The following is an 8674-nucleotide window of genomic DNA, read 5'->3' as shown; positions in this document are numbered from 1 at the left end:
AAGTCTTTTTTAATTCTAACCGCAAATACATACATTTCAAACAAAAGCCCTGCAGTTACACAGATTCATTCTTGTTAGTGACCTCCTATTTTTACTTGAATATGTGCTTTGCACAACTGCTCCTTCTAGCTCCTATTATGCAATCCCTTCTAATATGTTATTCTCCATTAAGGAATTCATACATCTCTCAAAAGATCTTTACACTCTAGAAATTCTTTCACATCCTTAAGGGACTGGTATCCCTTCCCTCATCCGACTCTTTATTCATAGCTGATTTTTTTGGTCATGTGACAGATGATAGACATTCCACAAAGTACCAGGCAAGCCTGCAATTGTCCAATGATTATTCCTCTTAAGTCTATAGATTTCTTATTATGTGGATCTTAGTATTCTTCAAGAGAAAATAAATAGCTCCCCGTTTTCTAAATTTACAAGACAATTTAGCCAGTAACTGCTAAGATTACTTATCTTAATAAATGTACTTATAGATGGGATCTAAGAAACAAAGCAAAGGACAATTCAGGGTGACTCTTCAGTGGTCTACAGCCTATTGCAGCAGATTTGGGGACTCAGAAGAGGGAAGAAAAGGACATTAAAAGAGGTAGGGATCTAAATCTCTCTGGGGGAACAGGATGATAGTTTGATAGAAGGTGAGATGTACTGACCCCTGTCTTGGGGAAATATGGACATATACATTTGCGACAACAATCTTACAAATCAACGTTCTCTCAATAAATTGATAGTGAAGTTGGGAAAAAAATTAATTTTTCCAGACTTAGAGAAATTGCAGATGGTAGTATTAATTGACAATTAATTTAAGTAGTTATACCTGCTAAGACAAAATAAAACCTGATTTTCAGTAAATGTAAAGTCAGGAATATTAGCTACTAAAAGAGGAAAATCATCTTAATTTTGTTAACTGAATCCAATAAGTAGAATTTACTAAGAGAAATTATTCCCAATAAAATCAAATAAACTACATTCATTGAATTCTAAACAATATTGGTTGTTTATTTCAAACTTTTTGACATTTGATTATTTAATTTTTTGAATGTCTTTACTGGTGGATTAGGGGGGTTACAGTAGACAGTAAAATACAATAGTTTAAACATGCATAAAATTTCTTAGTTTTCCACATAACAATTCAACCCCACTAGGTCCTCCTCTGCCATCATGCAACCATATTGTTTTTATCTTATGAATACAACAAGATGACACCTTGGGGGGTCAGGTGGTGGGACACCTGATTGAGCACAGATGTTACAATGCGTGAGGACCCAGGTTTGATCCCCTGGTTCCCACCTGCAAGGGGGAAAGCTTCACAAGTGGTGAAGCAGAGCTGCAGGTGTCTCTCTGTCTCTTTCCCTCCCTATCATCCCCTTCCCTCTCAATTTCTACCTGTCTCTATCCAATAAATAAATATAATTTTAAAAAAAAGGAAACCATTTCCAAAAAAAAGATGACACCTTGGTAAACATCTTTGCATCATGTGTAGAAAGTATGTGAAAGTGCATAATTTTTGAAAGATTAATAACTATTTTTAAATGCACAGATTTGAATTACATTTTATCACCTATTATGTTTCAGACTAAAACACTATTTTTATTTCATTTTCCCAGAAGTACAGCTAGTAAAATAACAAAAAAAAAAATACTATTTTCCTGGATAGAATATTAAAATTTAAAAACCTGCATTGTATTTTATATAAAATCAAAAAGCAAAATCAATTTATGATTCTTTTGAAATATATAGTCTACTTCTTTTATTCTGATACGTTAAAAAATGATTCTCTAGTGAAAGTGGGATCTCATAGCCAACACATTATGTTTCACTGTCTCATTTTCAATTCTCAAGGATTTCACATTTTGCTTTAAGTACAGTATTCTGGTGGGTTTCATTTTATTGTCCACATGAATGCTATTCAGTTCTATTTCATTTCTCTGAAAGATAGTGCATTTTAAAGTTTTTTTTTAATATAAAAGTTTCCCTGTAAGTACAAATGAAACAAATTTGGAATGACAAAACTGAAAATTAAAGGGGAGCTAGTAGCTTGGTAAAAAAGAAATAGGCTAGACCTCCAGGGTCAGTGCTGTGGATGTTACAAACCATGTGATCGGGCAATGCACAAATTAGCCTGCTTTTGTGGCGACTCAAAATATCACAGCACTCATCCCTAGAAGAGAGTGTATATCTCAGATTTTCTAATCTCTACTGACACCAGACATCTCATCTGATGTTCAGCTTTATTGTGAGCAACATGAGCTAAAGTATCAGATTCATTTTTAAAATATGAACCTCATTATTATTTTATTCTGCTAGGGCTTGTCAAAAATCTGATATCAATAAAAAGGAACCCAACTTCATGGTTTCATTTAGCCTTTAAATTAAGTCTAACTAATGGGTTTGACTTATAGACAGGCTTTTATGCCCTCTGCTGGATGCTTAAAGAAAAAACTTTTAACAATAAGGAAAAAAAAAAAAAGCTCATTTTAAGAAATGAATGTTCTTTAATAAGGGGGGGGGGGGGGGGACTTATCCTACCAGAGTTAAAATCTGAAATTTCAGGTTAAGTAAAATTTTAGTGAACTACCAAGAAATGAAGATGATGGCAAAAATTTTCAGAGAAGAAATGAATGAAAAGTACCACAGGCTTATATCTCTAAATTTCATTTTAAATGTTATGACAATCATATAACCCAATCTGGTTTTCATTATTTTATTATCTGCAATCATTTCAGTGGACCATAAACAGCAACTTGCTCCAGATCATTCAAATCAGGGTCTGGATGCCAGAGCAATTTCTATTAACCACTTGCCATTAGAAAGAAAACTTGATGGAAACACAAGTATCATTTAAAATGATACTAGAAAAGCCACCTGGGAGGTCAGTTAGTAGAGTGTCATATTAACGTAAACGAGGCCTTGAATTCAATCTCAGGCATAATATATGCCAGAATGATAACTCTGCTTCTCTACCTCTCTCCCAATCTTTCTCTAAGTATTAAATATCTCTGAAAAAAGAAAACAGCAAAACAAAACAAAGCAAATAAATAAATAAATAAATAAAAACCACCCCCTTGGGGGCCGGGTATTAGTGCACCTGGTTGAGTGCACATGTTACAATGCACAAGTACCCAGACTTAAGTCCCTGGTCTCAGCCTGCAGGATGCAAGGCAAGCTTCATGAATGGTGAAGCAGTGCTGCAGGTGTCTCTCTGTCTCTATCCCACTTTACCTCTCCCTTCCCTCTTGATTTCTGGCTATATCTATCCAATAAATAAAGATAATAAAAAAACAAGTTAAAAAATACTAAAAAAAGAAAGCCCACCACCCTAAAAAATATCACTAATACAGTGTATTGAAGAAGTATATCCAGAAACTGGTACAATACTTGACACATAATAGTCACTCGACACCAAATGAAAATTAGCCTAAGAGATCTTTGTCAAAAATGTTTCTATGGGAGTCCGGCGGTAGCGCAGCGGGTTAAGCCCACGTGGCGCAAAGCACAAGGACCAGCATAAAGATCCTGGTTTGAGCCCCGGGCTCTCCACCTGCAGGGGAGGTAGCTTCACAGGCGGTGAAGCAGGTCTGCAGGTGTCTGTCTTTCTCTCTCCTTCTCTCTCTTCCCCTCCTCTCTCCATTTCTTTCTGTCCTATCCAACAATGACATCAATAACAATAACAAAAATAACAACAACAGTAAAAACAAGGGCAACAAAAAGGAAATAAATATTTTAAAAAATGTTTCTATAAAAGTAGATTTTTTTTCTACCAGCCCTACTCACTGCCTCCTACTTCCTGTCCCTACACCTCCTTCGTTTCCACCTGCTTTCTCTAAATTTCTCTAAACAGACAAGTTCTCCAATGAGTTACACCAGGGTGTATACTTTGGTCTCCAGCACATAAGTGCAAGCTATTTAAAAAATAAGTATTTATTATTTTATTCTTGATTTTCGTCTATGTCTTCTTCAGATTCCAGCTGTTGAATCATTAACCTGTTTCCAGATATGCTTTATTTTTCATAGATGTTAATTGTAACTGTCTTCTAACTGGAATAAATGTTTACATCTTAAGAGTTTTTGTTTGTTTTTTGATCCCTCAATTTGAGATTAAATTTAGCTTTCACATTAAGTCTTGCCACTTTCTCTCATACACACTCCCCCACTGACTGCTTGTCAACATGAATAACACTCATTTTAAAACTCAGTGTTAATTACTAATATAATTTATAGCTTATATATTTTATGGAACTAATTCAACTTCCTTAATTAATCATTTTGCAACCTTCTTGACACTTTCTTTGTTCTTATGAACTAAAAATCATTTTTGTTTTCACTGTAAATTTAGCATATTTCAGATAGTAGTTTTTTTTTCAGTTTTCTGTGAACAACTTGAAAGTAGGAATATTCAGGTTACCAAATTGCTAAGAGAGAAAAATCTGAAAGTAGTCTGCGTACCTTAAACCTCTATGAACTTAACAGGAATTATTAGAGCACATTGCTATACTGCTACATATTTCTATTTTTTTCTTTTTGTCACCACCACCCTACCCCATCTCCTATACACCCTCTTGTCCCCCTTGATAACCATGAATATTCCACTTGTAGTGTCTCACTGCTACGTCTCCAACTATAGTCCTCAATGAAAACATTGTGATCTAATTTGGAGGGCAAGGGGAAGTGTCTTATAATATTGATAGTTCTACAAGAAATGTCAAAGCTTGTGGCACTGGAGAACTGTGGGCTTCTGGGTCCACATTCATCCACATAAACAGGGAGATTGCTTATTGAAATTATAAAACACATTTCCATATCTTAAGTAATCTCCGGCTACTATCTACATTTCCTTTCTCCTCAAACTATAGTATTCAACTCCAAATCTCATCTGCTATATTCTTACCTTTAGGTTAATGATTATTAATCAATTTTTGTACTTTATATCTTAATGTTTTTCTTTCCACCAAGCTGCAGACACCAACTTGACTTCCCTGGGCAGATGACCTCACCAGTGTGTCCTGGAACCCCACTTCTCCAGAGACCTACCCCACTTGGGAAAAAATAGAAACAGGCTGGGGATGTGGATCAACCTGACAATGCCCATGTCCAGCAGAGAAGCAACTAAGTAAGCCTGACCTTCTACCTTCTGCTTTCCATAAAAATCTTTGGTCCATACTCCCGGACAGATAAAAAATAGGGAACCTTCCAATGGAGGGGATGAGATGCAGAGCTCTGGGGGTGGGAATTGTGTGGAATTATACCACTCTTATCCCACAGTCTTGTCAAAAATTATTAAATCACTATTAAAAAACTTCAACATCTAGGACCAAGACTTGTGATCTTTATAATAATTTTTACTTATTGAAGTGCTATTGAAGAAGAATTCACTTTGTTGTATAATATAAAAATCTTTCATAGTCATGATATATCAAAAGTTCAATAATGACTTCTGGAGGTGAGGCAACAGAGTAGCAGCAGCTGTATCTCTCTCCTCTTCCTAGTCAACTAATAATAGTGAAGATCACCTGGGAACACAACAAGACAAGACTCTGATTACTTTGGGAACCCACTAGGTCATGGATGAGTGCAAACACGTGTGGCTCATGGATGGAGAGAAGCCTAAGGAGAGATTCCTGGGGCTGAAAGCTACTACTCAGGAGTGACTGGTAACAGTCTGGCAGTTTACCAGTTAAGGCACCACCTCCGGTCTGAGTTTTACCAACAAATAAACTGCTGGCAGGAGGAGGGGATCCCCTAAGGCTCACCAAATGCAACTGTGAGTCTCCATTGCTACTGTCCCTTGGAGGCTGGAGCAGCAGTGGGGAGGCCCCGTGCTGACACTGGGGACAGAGACCTGATGGGGAAACTCAGGAGAAGACATACACTCCCAGTGGTTTTTAGAACATTACTCTCATTACAGTATTCCCTATACTATAATCTTTAAGCTCAATTAAATAAAAAAGGGGAATGCACCCCCCAATATTCAGTTGGCTAAAGTGTTAATGAAGTAACTATACTAAACCTTCTTAATATTTACAGAAATTCGAATTGTCCATCTATTATATCTCATTGGCAAAGCTACCCATTCTTCCAGTCATAAAGACATATTTTTTTCTTTTTCTTTTCCAACACTAGATGTTGTTTTCCTTTTGATTATTATGGTGGATGCTATTATTGCTCCTGCAAAATCCACAGAGTCCCTGTTGGCAAGTCCTTACCATAAAGGACACCATGCCAGTATCTACTCCAGCTAATCTCACCAGCCTGCCTAATTCTTCTCTCTCTGCTGACCTACCACCTCTGACATCAATTCCTCTTTATACAGAAGCCATTGGCTCTGACTTCATTCTTACATGTTTATTGACCTTTTCTTTTACTCCCAATGTTCCTCGATGTTCAAGGAAGCTCACCTTGACTTCTAATGTGTATGCACCTCCTCTGTTTGTGTTTTGGTGCAACACTAACATGTATTTTCGTGTCAATTCCTCTCTACCTAGTCCTTGCCTCCTAATTTCTCTTGTTCCATAGCTGACCCTCTATGAAGAAGAAAAATTTCATCAGCTGGCGTTGGCAACCCACCAGAGGACCAGGCATGCTGATTTCCTTCTCCTGGCCATCACACCGACTGACTTGCTGGTGGTACTTTGGGACAATGTCTCTATGCTGCTGAACACATTGAAAATCAACTTCAACAGTCCGTTGACTTCACCTCTGACAGCTTGGAGCCTCTCCAGAGACAGAAAACTCCTTTGCTAAGGTGGTACTCCAGAACCGCCATGGTTTGGACTTGATTTATGCAGAACAGTGTGGCCTTTGCCTGGCATTGCAAGAAGAATGTTTTTTTCGTGAATAAAACTGAATTTGTACAACAGAATGTTGATACCTTGCACAAACTTAGCCGTGATATTAAGGATTCCTTTTCCTTTTCTGGTACTAACTCTTGGTTTTCTTCTCCTTTAATTGCTTGGCTTCTGCCTCTCCTATGCCCTTTGCTAGCTATTGTCGTCCTATTACTGATTGCTCCTTGCCTCATTCAATTCCTCAAGAAACGCATACATGACATTGTACATGTCACAGTTCAGAGGGTCTCTGTTCACCCTTACACCCGTATTCCTTTAGAAGAGGTAAATGCTCTTGCTGACATTGATCCATAGACACCATTCATTAATTAAAGAAATAAGGAGGAGATGTTGGGGCTCTGTGTAAGCTTGATAGAGCTTAGGTAGAACTCCCCCCATCCTTGGATAGAGGTCTGAGAAGATACCCACTTGTTAGTCTCTCTCAACCGAGGTGAGCAAAGGGGAGAAATTGTCTCTCAGGCTAAGTTCGTCCCTTCTTGACTCTCAAGCACACAGAAACCTCAATACCCTTCTTCATTAACTGCAGGCCATATGGCTGCCTGCCTTATGCTTCATTCAGAGTTCACATAGTCATCCAGAATTCACACAACCAACCCACTTCTGATCACTAGAGAAAGCATACATCATCACACACTGACAATAGTCAGTGAAGCACTAAACTTTATTTCCTTGTAGCTTTGATACCTACCATGCTCTGTTTATCTTTACCCTATCTCACTCTGCTGACTTAACCCCTATGTTTCTCTCAAATACCTTTTGATAATTAAGTTGCTTGCATCATGGAGAATAATTGTCTTGACCTTTATGTATCTCATCAATTTCTGTCATGCCAGCCCCCTACCATAGAGGCAAGCTGACCTTTAAGAAACTTGTAATTCCTGACATGTTTGAAATATGTTCTTTGTTTGGTTTTCTATTTAAACTCATGTCCATCTGCCAATGAACGAGATCTGAGCACACTTCAGTCTCCCTGGTGTTTCTTGTCTAAATTGTCGCATCTCTTGAATGGGCAAGAGAGCATCGGTCAGTTGCCTTCCTGCTGGTGTCACCCTACCTGAAAGCCGACAGTTCTCCTAATGAATTTGGAGAGACACATTGAATAATTGCCTCATAACCCATGGAGTACAGACAGGATTTGTTTAGAAACTCACAGTGCCAAGGACTGCTGCCTATCTTGGTTCTGACTGCTGTCAAATAAGCTGAATTGGGCCTGGGGTTTTGGATCCTTGGGACATGAGATCTCTTTGCATAACCACTGTTCTGTCTCTCCCCAGCCTGTGTTATCTCTAGGTTACCAATTAGTAATTAAGCTAAAAAGTCTACTTATACTTAAAAAGCTCTAAGTCTCCCATAGCCTACAGGGAAAATAAAGAATAAAAGGGGCTTTAATAGCCATAGTGCTTCCCCTCAAGGATTGAGACAATATTGAAACAACTATTAATTTCCATAATTTTGGATTCTTTAAATACCTTTCTTGGTCACAACTCAATCCAGGCAAGTGTGATCAGTGGATTGAATAGTATTGAGAGAGGGACCTCATAACACATCATATACAATGGTTAAACCAAGACGAAACATAGGAGAAATTACAAGGACAAAAAACCAGATAAAAACCCCCTCTCCAAAGGTAGATGCACATAAAAATGAGGATAAGATCCAAACACTAACTAAGGCATTAGACATAGGAGTGAGGAAATAGTTTGAAATTAATATCATCAGAAATGAGGGTGGAAATTACTTAAAGCTCAGAGGATCAGTCAATCAAGAGGTCTCAAAAATTATTAACATGTATACACCTATAGAATGAAAGGTCATCT

This window comes from Erinaceus europaeus, chromosome 9 (assembly GCF_950295315.1).
Source record: "Erinaceus europaeus chromosome 9, mEriEur2.1, whole genome shotgun sequence".
NCBI classification, from domain to species: Eukaryota; Metazoa; Chordata; class Mammalia; order Eulipotyphla; family Erinaceidae; genus Erinaceus; species Erinaceus europaeus.
The sequence above is the reverse complement of the archived record's forward strand: the minus strand, read 5'-3'. Positions refer to the sequence as shown.